The sequence below is a fragment of the Halictus rubicundus genome, chromosome 13, assembly GCF_050948215.1.
Source record: "Halictus rubicundus isolate RS-2024b chromosome 13, iyHalRubi1_principal, whole genome shotgun sequence".
NCBI lineage: Eukaryota > Metazoa > Arthropoda > Insecta > Hymenoptera > Halictidae > Halictus > Halictus rubicundus.
Window position 1 is genome coordinate 9,347,490 of NC_135161.1, and position 14,628 is coordinate 9,362,117.

A 14,628-nucleotide genomic window follows, 5' to 3' on the forward strand; every position below is an offset into this window, starting at 1 on the left:
GGTAAAAGCACGCATAAAGAAATGACGCGGGGGGATCGCTTGGGAAAATGGCGTTCTTGACGACACAGCCGAGTCGTAATGAATTCTTGATTCCGTGTGTTCCCGCTTCCCGTGCATAGTGGTGTCTCGAACGCGCCATTTTGTCGGCGAGGCGGAAGACATTTTCCAATCACAAATGAATTTTGAAGACACGGGGGACCTAATTTCAACCTGAACCTCGCAATTTCACATGTGGAACGTTAGTTTAATAGACATTTCCAAAATGAGTATAGTGTTACGGTTCGCTTGACAAATTGAGGGCCTTACAAATTAGGTGCTCGTAGTTAAATGGCAAAATGAAATATGAAAACGTCCTTTAACTCAAAGAAATTTAATTATGTAAAGGACAATCGTCCATTTTCGACTTTAGAAATTTTTCATTAATAGAACTATTGTACAGACTCTCGCGAACACAACAGTATATTTTTTGCAACTTTACGTACGTTTAAAAATATTTAAACGCAGAGTCAAGGCCACAGTTTTCAAGATATTCAATTTTACAGGGCAGGATCGTCAACGTTCAACTTTTAGAATTTTTTATGCATTAACTATCAAAGCTATCCAATTAATTCTTACACAGAATTATTCTATAGACTCTTCCGAGTACAGTAGTATTTCTTTCAAAATTCAAAACGTTTAGAAATATTTAAATTAATGTTCAAAACCACAGGGACACCTCAGTTTTACAAGATATTCAATTTGTATAGAGCAGGATCGCCAACTTGCAACTATTAGAATTTTTTATGCATCAAGTATGATAACTATCCAATTAATTCTTACGTAGAACGATTCTATAGACTATCCCGAACACAACAATAAAAAAGGGTCTCACAAATCACGTCCTTACAATTAGTCTATTGTATCTTCAGTTCAAAATTGAATCTCGTGTCTGCCAGATGGGGCCTTGGAGGAGCCATAGCAATTATTGTGAGTCATAATAGGCCTCCGATGAGTAATGAGCCGAGACGAAGAGTTTAGTACAAATATTTTGCTCCTACATTACGAAATTGTAGAGCACACTGAAGCCGTAATCTAAACAACTGGCTGTAAAATGTAATCTAGGCAACCGTCGTCGCTGGAATTTTGCATGAACGTCACTGACGAGTGTATCAACACTGCATAAATGAGATTTCGGTGGCGCGAGAAATATAACAATTTCACGAACATTTGATTGCAGCTAGGCCGCCTGAATTATTTGCATTCATTGCAAAGTACAGTGGACACATCTATCTCCTTTCATAATAATTTTAACGAGCTCAAAATAATGCAACAGTATTTTCAAATTCTTCAAACACTTTCACAGTCTCTTATTCGGACTACTCACTTTTATCTGGAACGCAGCTTAGTCGTCATTGAACTGCGGACCTTGCGCATTTGTGATCAAAATGAGAAATTCGAAACAGCTCAGAACAATTTAATAATATTCCAAAATTATTAAAAATGCAAAAATATTTTTGTTTGGTGCCCGCGTGCTGCAACTAATGGAAACAATTTTTATCTAGCAATTTTTCTTCCATCAGGGGCGCGGCTGTAAGACCAAATATAAGAAAATATATTATTTGTAAGAAAATATATTATTGTTAGGACTAGAAGGTGGGGATAAATCAAAAATTCGCGCAGAAGAGGCCAAGAATTAATTCCGGTTGTCCATGGAATATCAAAAATGAATTTCGCAGTCGAGAAGCATCTTCCGTGCGTCGGATGTGTCTCGGACGACACTCTTCCGGGACTCTCGACCCGACCAAGACCTCGCGAGCTTCCACGGAATGGCCTTCGCTCGTAAATCGGCCGTAACTATCCCGGACATGTCCTTGACTCGTTCCTGGAGCGGTGCGCGCGTCCACCGGCGAGGAAATGGAAATGGCTTCCTCGCATTCCGAATTTTCCAGGTCGTCGCCGGCTGCTGTGTATACGTTGCACGTGTGAGCGTGTTTGCTCTTCGTCGTACATGTTCCTCGTGTACATGTTTCTGCCTACATTGCGTGTGCACCGTGCGGGCAGACTCAGGGCCGACGCTGTTGAGATACAATAGAAAAATGGGAGTTTCCCCGAGACAATGGGGAATGCTCTCCTTTGTCGCCGGCGAGTCGAAGGTCTCCCCTCGGTTTTCGTCTCCCCCTCTCTCTCTCTCTTGTACAGTCTTCGTGGACCATCTATCTTCCTCCTCTATCTTCGAGGACCAGGGCAGACATCCTCTTTAATACCACTCGCGTAATCGAAACGGTCTGGCAGACGCGACGATTAACCCTCGAACGGGTCGCGTGCCTCGAGATTTATAGGGTCTGCACCGACCCACAATATTCGCCGTTTTTCGAACATTGACACGACACGTCTCCCGCCCATAATTGCAATATTAAATATGCATTTGCTATCCTTTTTATTCGTCGACACGAGCAATGTCACGGAGTAGAATGAAAAAAAAAAATAGTTTTTGGTCTATTTTCTCTGTTCAGTCATGTACGAAAATTTTTAAAAATGTCGAACAGGTGTCAAATACCCGGACACATACCCTGCAATTAATTCGGATTTTTAAATTGAACACGTAGAAAATTAAAAACTTTTTTAAAAAATCGGAAAAATGCCGATTTCGCGTTGAAGTTTGAGAGCGACATCATTTATATTTGTACAATGTCAGCGTACAGTTATGGGTATTGTTCATGAATTTTTTCAGATTTTTTTCGTGAGGCGCGCCGCGGTAGAAAAATAAAAATCGCGATTTTCCGTGTATTCTGAAAGTATATGTTAAACATTTATCAATTCAGAAAAATAATTGTACAGTAAGTCTACAGTGAAGCTTGCTGGGCATTTGTAATTTATCAATATTATACCTATACATACTTCATAAATGATAAGAATTCAGCGTACCTGGACTGCTATTTAAAAATTGTATTAATATAAAATTGTTACCTTATGCAACTTCGAATATTCGAATATTTTTCATTTGTTCGGTCATCGCGCAAGGTTAATGCTAATCTATTTCACGCCTGGTTAGGGCTAATCTATTTCACCCCCCTTTGCAATAAATCCGATCCTGTCTGTATTCAATTCGATTAGCCTCGCGCATGAAGCTGCAGAACATCTTCATCTCGAAATTTGCTTCTACGAAATTAAGTGAATTTCCGAAAAGCTGAGTGGCTAGATGAGGCCATTGAAGCACAGGGTCCAAAAGGCCACAGGCACCGTCCAAAGGCCAACCCGTTTCCTGCGGGATGTATGTGCTCGTTTAACCGGAGCCTTATCACGCGTTTCAAGGTGTCAAGATAAATTACACTTCGCTCAATTAAGTTTTATGAAACACAAGTATTGCCCACTTTAATCGATAACGTTCCGATATCTTTTAATGTTACAATACATATTTTTGTAGCTTGTATAATAATTTAATCGTCGCGTCGAATGATATCAACGTTCGCGATTAAACGAAATACGGAATGATATATGAAGTCGTCTAATTCCAAGATATTAACTTTTTAAAAGATAATCGCCCAGTCTCAATTTTTAGAATTAAAAAAATGAAAGTTATCCGAATTATCCTTACATAGAATTATTCTGTGGACTCTCATGAATGTAACAGTATATTTTCTTTGCAACGTTACAAACGTTTACAAATATTTAAACAAAGGATCGAGGCCACAGGGACACCTCAGTTTGAAAGATATTAGATCTTATAGAGCAGAATCGTCAATTTTTACATTTTTTTGTGCTTCAACTATCAAAGCTGTCCAAATAATTCTTCCACAGAATTATTCTATAGACCCCCCGGAATACAACAGTATATTTTTTTGCAACATTACGAACGTTTACAAATATTTAGAAAAAGGTCAAGGCTACAGGGACAGCTCAGTTTTCAAGATATTTAATTTTACAGAGTAGGGCCGTCAACTTTCAACTTTTAGAATTTTTTGTGCTTCAACTATCAAAGCTGTCCGAATAATTCTTCCACAGAAATATTCTATAGACTCTCCCGAATACAACAGTATATTTTCCTGCGACATTGCATACGTTTAAAAGTATTTCAACGCAGGGTCAAGGCCACAGTGACAGCTTTCAAGATATTCAGTTTTCTTAAACAAGATCACGAACTTTCAGCATTTTTCCTGCTGCAACCACGAGATCTACACAAATAATTCTTCCATAGAACGATTCTGCAGACTCCCCGGAATACAGCAATAAATTTTCCGGAATAATACAACCGCTCAAAATATTTAATCAACGTTGAAAACTAGCTTTGCACGATCAGTGCGTCAACTTTTCCAGAATCGCGAGCGATTTGTCAAAGCGATTCGCGTTATCACTGGCTTCCGGGGATCGACGACTAATCCCCGAGTCCATAGACGACTCGAAAGCGCGATTATGGCGATGATAGTGCCCCGGACGTGGCCGCGTCGTCTCTTGAAAGAACCGCGAGCTGGGTCTCGCGCCGTGGGCTATTGATTTTCGAGGTGGTCGCGCGCGGACCCCGAAAATTGCTTTCTCGACAGCCCGGTCTCATTTCCATTGAATTAATTCGCGTTTCACGCGTGCGGCCGTTCCTCCGCTACTTTCCACAAATTTCCCATAGTTACTCGGCGGACCATTAGCACGATTGCGGCTCGCCGACTCTTTTTCTCCGAGCCGAGGGGCTCCAAACCGTAAACTCCCTCCGAACGACCTCGCGGAAAGCGTAATTGCAACGTAACGACATCGCGATAGCTCGGCACACCGTTCAAATATGCAGCCCTCCGGGCCGTCGCGCGGCCATCGGCGTTTAGCTTTACGACGCTCCTCCTGAATCATTCAGTTTACGGCCGCGAGCATAAATTATTTTCCGGACAACGCACCGCAAGTGCCTCGACACACTCGGCATACGCCGGCTGGATGACACGTAAAACTCCGAGTCGTCGCCCGGAAAATGCTAATTGTATTTCCGCGCAGGTGAATCGGCTCGAATTATTTTTTATGCTGCTCGTCTTTTTTCCACTCCATTTGTTGCGAGGAGTCGTAACAAAATTTTTATTTCTCCCGACGTTCTACATGACACTACCTGGGACAGATTATTTGGAAAATTCTAGTCGTTGCGATCTTGATCTCTTTGGTCCTAATAAATGGTAACTATACTGAAAAGAGTCGTATACATTTTTCTGAGAATTGGAGGGAGGGATAATTGTATTTTCTCGGCAACGAACCATCGAAAATTCCTAGATTCTGAAATATCTTCTTTTAATAAATTTAATGAATCGAACATAATTGCAATCTTGATTCGTTTGGTAATAATAAATGGTAGCTATACTGAAAAGAGTCGTATAAATTTTTCTGAGAATTGGAGGAAGGGATAATTGTATTTTCTCGTCAACGAACCATCGAAAATTCCTAGATTCTGCAATATCTTCTTTTAATAAATTTAATGAATCGAACATAATTGCAATCTTGATTCCTTTGGTCCTAATAAATGGTAACTATACTGAAAAGAGTCGTGTAAATTTTTCTGAGAATTGGAGGAAGGGCTAATTATATTTTCTCGTCAACGAACCATCAGAAATTCCTAGATTTAAATTTAATAAATGGAACATAATATAATAATATTCTTAATATCTCTTAAATTTTCACTCTGAAAATTACTTTCTATGTGCTGGATTTTTTCGGAGCTCATTCAGACTTTTCAAATTGTTCTGATACCATAACGGTATTGGATTTGGTCCATTCACTTCCATTACATAAATTCATAAGATCCTCAACCTAGTAATTTGTATGGCACTCATTTAGAGTAAGGAATCTTAAAAATGTCTTGAGTACAAATGACGTTACACATGTTCTGACTACACTATAACCGGGTATTATTATAGATTATTATTATATATATATATATATATATATATATATATATATATATCGTTTATTTTAAAGTGGTCGCATTAAAAGCTAGGTCATTAGCGACCACATCGATTACAATTGAATATAAAAGAAAAGGTTACGGTTAATATTTCCATTGACTGTTGAAATCCATGTGCAGCGAATTAGCATAAAAATATAGTACTGTCCAGCGAGTGTCTCGGTTCGCTCGGTCGTAAAACGTAGCGACCGCGTTATCGCGGATGAGTATCAATGCCGTGGCTCACCTGGCGTCGCGACGCAACCTTATCGAAAGGTGGACGCCGGTTCCCCTGCTCTGCTTGTTGAAGCGAACGCTTTGAAAATTTCCAGAATGACGTCCCTCGATCGGCATCGATCGCACGCTGAAGATTCTGGAACGTACACTGTGGAGAATCGTCCACGTTCACGAAAAAATGGTTACGTAATAATACAAGATCGATGAAGGAAACTTACCTTCCGTCGAGAAAATAGCTCGGCTGGTTCGGCGATGTTCGCTTGCTGGAATCTTGCTTCTTAACTAATTCGCTAATTCACTAATTTAACTGTCTTAAAATCGAAAGGCAGCGGTCCGTTAACTTTCGCTGAGAACGAAAGTGGTTGGACCGGATGAAAGAGTGTGTTGATGAATGTCAATGGTGTGTTGGGAAAAAACATAGGGAACGACGTCGCGGTTAAAAATAACCGGATTGTTATGGCTTGCCGTTCTTGGTAGATTGTTGTCTTTGTAATGTAAACATGTTTGCGTAGCGGAAGGAATTGACAGTTGCGAGCGTCGGTGCGAGGCGTTTCCTGGTTTACCGGTGGACGGTACGTTCGAGAGCATGATTATCGGCAGAATCAGGTTTGCTGTACTACAACACCGACGGGGTACTGTTAAAGAATGCCAGCCCCTGTCACCGACGCGGGATTTTTAAAAACTGCCAGCCTCGCGGGAGAATGTGTCGCTCGAAAAATACGGTGGTGTTTTCTACCGCCCTCTGGGACAGATTATGGCTCGAGTAAGAAACAGAAGGCCAACGACGGTATCTCGTCGGTGCAGAAGACGTATTCGAATTAAACAGATATTTTTTTACTGTTGCTTCTTAAGATTTAAAACATTAAAAGTGAAACAAATATCAAGGACAAAGAATTTCTAGAAATATTGTACGTGACAAAGTATTACAGCATAATTTTAGGAAAATCAATAATTCCTACTTCAAATTTCATGTGAGATACATCAATTCGTAGTTTAAAAATATTTAATTGATTATTAGTATTAGTATTAATTGTTAGTACTTAATTCTAGATAATTGTTCCAAGAATCGATCTGTGGGAACAGAAATATGTTGAAAGCCAGAGCAACGTTTCTTTGACATACTATTCCGAATAATAAAGAGCTCGAGAGAGGATCACGTGGATGAATTAATATAATATAAAATAATATAATTGTAGGAGCAAAGATGAGCAAATTTTTATTGAAATAGACATTTCGGACAGCGAATAGAAGATCCCTTGCCCGGCGGGCAGCCCGAGCCCGAGCGGGCATGCCGTGCCCGCCCATCATGCTTTCACAGTTACTCAGTTTTCTAAGTTCTATCAGTCATGTTCGTAAAACACAATTAAATGATAATATGGCCAAGGGAGTGTCTGGCAACATGGTTAGCAAAAGGGATTGTTAGAGTCATTCAACAAGGGAAGATGATAAATTTATTAATTACATTCGCTCGATATAATAATGTTTTGTGATATTCGTGTGTTAGAAATTACTCCGTATCTCGAGTTCTATTATCTGTTTTTACTAAAAAATTAGATGGCAAGGTGGTCAAGGGAGTGTTGTCGACATCATTAGCGAAAGGAATTGTTGTAAATATTAGCCAGCAGGAAATAATAATATTATCAGTGAATTGTGTTCGATAAATTAATGCGTGCGAATATTCAAGATTTAAAAGTTATTCTGTATGTCGAGAACTGTTCGCTATTTCTATTAAAAAATTGGATGGCGAGATCGTCAAGGGAGTGGTTGTCGACGTCATCGACAAAAGGGAATGTTATAAACATTAAACAGCCATAAATAATACGTTTATCTACAAATAGTATCACGGTGATCGAGATCTACAGAAATCAGTTGGGGTGGGGAGAGTTACGCATCGCTGCGCACCGCGCACCTAAGCTGCGAGCGCGTGGCCCAGTCAGTCGAGACGCGCACTCAGGAGGAAGCGCACGTGCTGCGGGACCAGAAGGGCGAAGGACCTTGAAGGGCTGCCCTGGCCCACCCTGACCACCCCGGCCTACTCTTGCCTACCTTCCAGTTGACCAGGGATCCTCCAGAGCTCCACTGGACATCACTGGCCTGCCTTGGTCTACCTTTAGCTGGCTGAAGGTGGACCAAGGGTCATTTAACACTTCCCTGGTCCACTTTAACCCTTTGCAATCCTATGTCGACGCTGAGGCGACATTTAACAGGTGTTTACAAAATTCCGGAGTGCAAAGGGTTAAGCTAGCTCGGGGTGGGCTTCTTGGAAACGGCGAGGTTCTTGGAAGCTTTCTCCGCTCACCTTGGTCAACTTTCAGCAGCTCTTTGTAAGTAATAATTCAAATATACACTTTCTGTTTCGGAATAAGTGTTCATTCAACGAACGCCGTCAATTATTACATCTGTATTTCTAATTCGAATTTGCGTCGGGATTTTTTAAAAGTTTTTCTTCTTGAAATTATATTATATTATATTTTTAACATAAAATTGGTATTCCTCCGATCAGAGGTCCCTCGGGGACTCACTCGCGGGTGGGGCCCGTGGGGCACCCTAGCTTGTAGGTCATTGCGTACCAATTTCGTTCGATTTATTTTCGATTGAAATTGTTCGTCTTTCGAATTGAAAATTATTTCTGAACTTTCAAAAGTTCCTACTCTAAAATTTATACATCTGATTTAGAAATGGTTTTCCTCCGAACGGAGGTCCCTCAGGGGCTCACTGTGAGCACGGGTATTGGCGACCCCGGGGCTACCCGAAGCGCCATTTCAGTAGTTTGTACTTCAACTACTCTTGTTCAATTGTTGTTGGTTAGGCCGCACTCGTGTGCGGGGTTAGCTTGGCTCTTCGGGGTGAGCTGGTCTTAGGTTGGCTCTCGTGAGCCGGTTAGTTTCGCACTCCTGTGCGTGTTAGGTAGGCCGTACTCGTGTACGGGGTTTAGAATTGTATCTCATCGTTTCTTCGTTGTCATCGTTTCGTCTTCTATTATTTCGGTTCCGCCATTGTATCGTGTCTAATCATTATTAGTCTGTTTCAGCTAAAATACAACAGCTGAAAATCTTCGTCAACGAACGTAGACAATTCATCGACGAAGACTGCGAATTATTTGTAAGATAATATTAGTTGTCGAGCAATTATTGTCTTAGCTTCGCTTCGTTAATTTCGCTTGTTGATTTGGGCCACAGCCTTCTGCTGTGACCAGCTCGTAGCGTCACCCTCGATTAATTCGAGCTTTAATTTTTTTTTTTCGTGAATCTCAGTATTTTAATATGATTCTTTATTCTTCCCTCGCGATTCAGAGCCTTCTGCTCGAAACTCGTTTACTCTCTCATTGTTCAGAGACTTCTTCTCTGATTTAGTTTATTGGCCCACAATAATTGCTCGACTTGCGTGCGTGCATTAGCTATTAAGATTAAAACAATTAAGATTAAAACAATCGATATTATTCTCTATTTGTAAGAACTCCTAGTATCTTAACAAATAGAGAATAATATCGAGCTAATAGCTGCTTATTTACAATTTGCGTTATAATGGAATTTATGTCTCGCTAATTATAAAAGCACGTGTATTTAATTGAATTCTATATAAATGTACTTGAAGGTAGCTCGGGATCGGCCAAGGGTTCTTCAGGGATTTCTTTGTTTACCCTTGACATACCATCTGTATGTCCTTTCTGTTATTAATCCAAAGGCGAAGTATCTATAATACTTCGGAATATTACTTGTTCATTCAATCAACACCGTAAACTTTTTTTTGTGGACTTCTCATTGAAATTTGCTTCCTAACTTCTCAAAAGTTCCTGTTTTTAAAATTTATATGTTTGGCTTCAAATTGGCATTCCTGCGACGGGAGGTGCCTTAAGCTAAAGTTTAAAAATTCTATCGGGAAATCGTACTAAAATTTATTTGAATCTTTCGATTCCAATTTCTTAATTTCTCGATACGATTTCGAATTTTCCTCTCGCCCAAATGAACGTGTCACCAAGAGCGAGCTTCTATCTTTAACTTAAGCTCCCTATATTGCAAAACTTCCCATTGAAATACAATTTAAAATCGTGCCGAATCGACCCCCTAAAATCCGATCAGTTTTCCTCGAGCCATCAACCCAGAAGTACCTATTTTCCGATTATGATTACGAATTTTCCGTTAAACCTAAGTAGTCCTATCACAAAATAGGATCTCTCAGCTTGTATTTGATTCCTCAAAGGTTCTCAGGTTCCTACCGCAATACATTTTAAAATCGATCTGCCATAATCTCCTACAATTCAACCTCGTAACCCCCTGCTCCTCTTAAACGGAACTGCATTCTGAATCCTTCGAAATACCTTACACTATTTTATACATAATTACTGGACAAGCTACAAATAGTTTCTCGACATTCTTAAATTGTTTTAACCCTTTGCACTCGGCGCTATTTTCATTCCAAAACTAAATTTTTCTTCCGCCTTAGAATATTTTCATTCTATTCATACGAAACTGATTCGATTTCCACATATAATATTAAAATGTTTAGTAATCTATTGAATACAAATTTAGTACTGTAACAAATATTTTGTAATATTTTTGGTAATTTCCTTGAAATAATGCCACAACAATTTCTAGTGGTGCTTCAGAGTCACCACTCGAGTGCTAAGGGTTAAGTTACACTTTCTCGTCACAAATGCATAAAATCCTCCATCTACTCGCAATTTATTACAATTACTAAGAGAAGAAAAAAATGTCCCTAAATAAAAATCCCTAACAATTGCACAACGAACAGCGATACGACTTCAGTCGAACATTCTACGATTCTGGCCCATAGTAAGTAGAGTATCGATACAGTTTCCAATACTCGACTGGCTGTCGCCGTCTCCGGCATAGTCATCGTCTCCGACGCGAACGCGAAGAGACCGAGGGAGCCACCAATGTTTTGCGTAACACCATTTAATCGAGTTTAACGGTGCCGATACACGCATCGCGGATAAAGGCAAAGGAAGATTAATGGTACACGGGGGTTGTTCAAGTATTCCCAGGCCAGATCGCTTTTGTTTCCCGTAAACGGGGCTGCTGTTTGCGATCGTTAAACCGATTTCCTAGTTCGCGGCCGAACAATGGGCGATCGGGTTACGTCTCCGACACAATATGATGCTAATCTGCGGCGACAACAACAACAACAACGTCGCAGACCACCGATTGTTGTATCCGATTACAGCGAGAACGCCTGAAATCCGGTCGGAGATCCATTTACACCGCGGATTAAGACGCCATCGAAATGCGCCGAACCGTCCCAAATTGGCTCGACACGGTCTTGTGTAAACACCATATTCCGCGACGAAAAAAATATTTTCCACTTTGAAAGACATGTAGCAATGTCTGATAAAAATTTCTGAAAGGTGCGACGAATAGTTTTTGTAAAAAAAATTCCTACAGATTGCCTCAAAGTGTTACAGGAGTTGTACTTTTTCCTATTGGCCTGTACATGTTCACAGATTTGAGAGAACGCCATATTTCCTGACAAAAAAAAAATATTGCCCATTTTCAGAGATGTGTGGTAACATGCTCTAAAAATTTCTGAAGGAATACGGCTCGCAGTTTCTCTACAAAAATTCCTAAAGATAGCCTTGCCCTAAACATGTCACATGAGTAGTCGTACTTGTTGTATTACTGTGCTATATATTTTCACAGACTTTGGTATACAAATATTTCTTAACAAAAAAAAAATATTTTCTAGTTTTAAAGGCGTGTAGTCATGTCTCATAAAAATTTCTGAAAGGTGCGACGAATAGTTTTTCTAAAAACAATTCCTAAAGATTGCCTCAAAGTGTTACAGGAGTTGTACTTTTTCCTATTGGCCTGTACATGTTCACAGATTTGAGAGAACGCCATATTTCCTGACAAAAAAAAATATTGCCCATTTTCAGAAATGTGTGGTAACATGCTCTAAAAATTTCTGACAGATACGGCTAGCAGTTTCTTCACAAAAAATTCCGAGAGATTGCTGTATCTTGACCGTTTCACACAAATTGTTCTACTTATTATTACTCTTCTATATATTTTCACAGATTTCGGTAAACATATATTTCTTAACAAAAAAAAAATATTTCCTACTTTCAAATAAGTGTAGAAGTGCGCCATAAAAATTTCTGGAAGACACGGCTTGCAGTTTTCCTACAAAAAAATTCTTAAAGACCTCGAATCGTGATACACGAGTTGCCGTTAAGCATTTCTGGTCTCGTTCCGACTAATTTTCTCATCTGCAACGATCGTGCAGAGATATTATCCAGCTCCTCGGGTTCGGTCGCCGAAGAACTTTGTTGCAAACACGTACCGTCTTGCTGAAGTTGAATTTTCCCCCGAATTTCGAAGTGTTCCTTCGCTCCGTTTCTGTCAAAGTAGAAAAGCAGGTTGTTTCTTTTCGATGATGGTTGCAGGCGGATAGTCTTTGCACTTTCGTGCATCCAGGGATCGCGTTACGAATTGCTGGCTACTCTTCGAGCGCTGAGTATCACCGTTGCCAATTTATTCAAGGTTTCCCCTTGCTGGCAGTTTTCGATGCAGCTTCATTAGGGCACTCCGCTGATGTTCGTTCACCGTTCGATCCACTTAGAGCCCGCGTGTGTGCGGAGGCTCCGTTGCAATACGATCGCAAGAATCCACCGGTTCCGACTTTCCTGCTCGTCGGCCACCGATACAAATTGAATCTGCTGCTCGTTCGCTCGCTATTCCCTTCGTAATGAGATCCTCGGATTGCCGGCGAATCGTAAACTCCCGGTCTTCGATGAGGGGCGGACTGTAAACGATGTTTCTTCGATCGAGCGTCGACGTCAGCGAGAAATGTTCGATACTGTAAGAAGTAATAACTACGATAACCAACGCCCGCGACATTCCCCTCGCGAAGTCGAACAAATATATTTTCATATAACGTGCACCTGAGCAGCGCAGAATTGCAATTGAATTACTCCAGGAATCAGAATGACAAAATAATCGAATTACATTGTAACTCAGTCGTATCGTAATTTATAATTCAGATCTTCGAGTCAATTCAATTACAATGTAATTCGTAATTACAACTGCAGTTATAAAATACCTTGTAATTAACCTCTTCCCGTGCTAATTAGCTCGACGAAATCCGGAGTGATGCTCGAAAACAGTTGCAATACTAGCCGAAATGTAAATACCCGTGATACAGTCGTTTCTAAATCATTCCACGACTATGACTCGTGATGTCTACATTTGGCAGATTTTCAGTCCACGAGTCTCACTCGTGATGTTTACGTTTGTGCCAAAAAATCTTCATCACGAGTCAGACTCGTTAAAGTACGGAAAGGGGTTGAATTGCATCAAACATTGCGTATTATGAACGAGGACGAGGAATAGAACAGCAAACAAGTACACCGATTTCTCCACATATGTCGCCAAGACCTTGACGATAACTGTCGCGGAATTATCCCCACTACCGCGGGGAATACCCCGTGAGGGGCCACGATGCTCGAGAGACCTCGGACGCCGAGGAGTGTAAACGTAAAGATATGTCTCCTGGACGATATATGTCGCTGGCAAGACCCGTGCTGTTGACATATATCGAGAATATAGATGAAGAAATACTAAGTGGGTGGGTGGGTCTCCCTCACAGCAATCTCCACGTGGTGAGACCTGGACAATCGGTGTGATCCTCGATTTCGAATATTTTGTTACGCAAAGATTGCACCAATTGGTCGATAAAATATTAAAAATCGACGATCGCATCGAGCTGATGGCTGTGATAATGAAACAATTCTTCGACATGATATCGAACTTTTTCTTTTAAACCTAAAGGTTCTATTTTTTGGTTGAATCAATTTTCGAGTTAATATTGTTCTGGCTGACGATAGGATTCTACTGTTTTTTCCATGTGCTCTCTCTCTCTCTCTCTCTCTCTCTCTCTCTCTCTCTCTTTTTCTCTCTTGTTCCTTCTCGCGTCACTGTTGCACGACGGTTCGCGAGTCGCCTCAAGCTTGAATAGAACTCGGAACTGCGGCGAAGACAAGGGCCATTATGCCGGCACGTAAAGCGACGTCAGCCAAAGCTCGAGTGTCCGTCCGTTCTTTCTCTTGTCCTCTCTTCTTTTTCTCTCTCTCTCTCTCTCTCTCTCTCTCTCTCTCTCTTTCTTCTTCCGGCGACGGTCGTCTTACACACAACCCAGAGTCTCGCTTTCCCCTGTCGTTCTTCACCTAGTTTTTTCTCTGTTCGAGCCGGCCTTAGTTTCGACGTTCGACTGCGAAGACACCTGGAAACCCAGAAGGAAATCCCTTTTCGTTCCTCGTCATAAGAGATTTTCTGAGTCGTCGCCGACGCCGCGACTTTTCTCACGATCGTCCAATAACGGATTCAATTACTCGCCGAACTCGATACGGTCCTGGCTTCCGGTGTTCGATCTTCTTAAATTTTTCAATTTCCTCTCGGAGACGTGTCGCAGGGAACATGTAATTAAAGGCGCCGTTTCTCCCCACCCCGTTCCGCGGATTCTTTCTTCTCGTTCCACCGGTTTTTAAGTTA

At 40.9% G+C, this 14,628-nt stretch overlaps 1 protein-coding gene across 2 annotated transcripts in view; it reads right to left on the reverse strand.

Moving 5' to 3' along the window:
• Positions 1-6,481, reverse strand: part of LOC143360459 (protein FAM151B) — a 50,853-nt gene extending 44,372 nt beyond the window's left edge. Inside the window, exons 1-2 of one of the 2 annotated variants that reach the window (XM_076799309.1) lie at positions 6,340-6,481; positions 6,132-6,269 (exon numbers count right to left, since the gene is read on the reverse strand). The gene's annotated coding sequence lies outside the window, so the exon portion shown is untranslated. The remainder of the gene's footprint in view (positions 1-6,131; positions 6,270-6,339) is intronic. The other variant, XM_076799310.1, reaches the window with a different exon arrangement.
• Between the last annotated feature and the right edge of the window lie 8,147 nt (positions 6,482-14,628).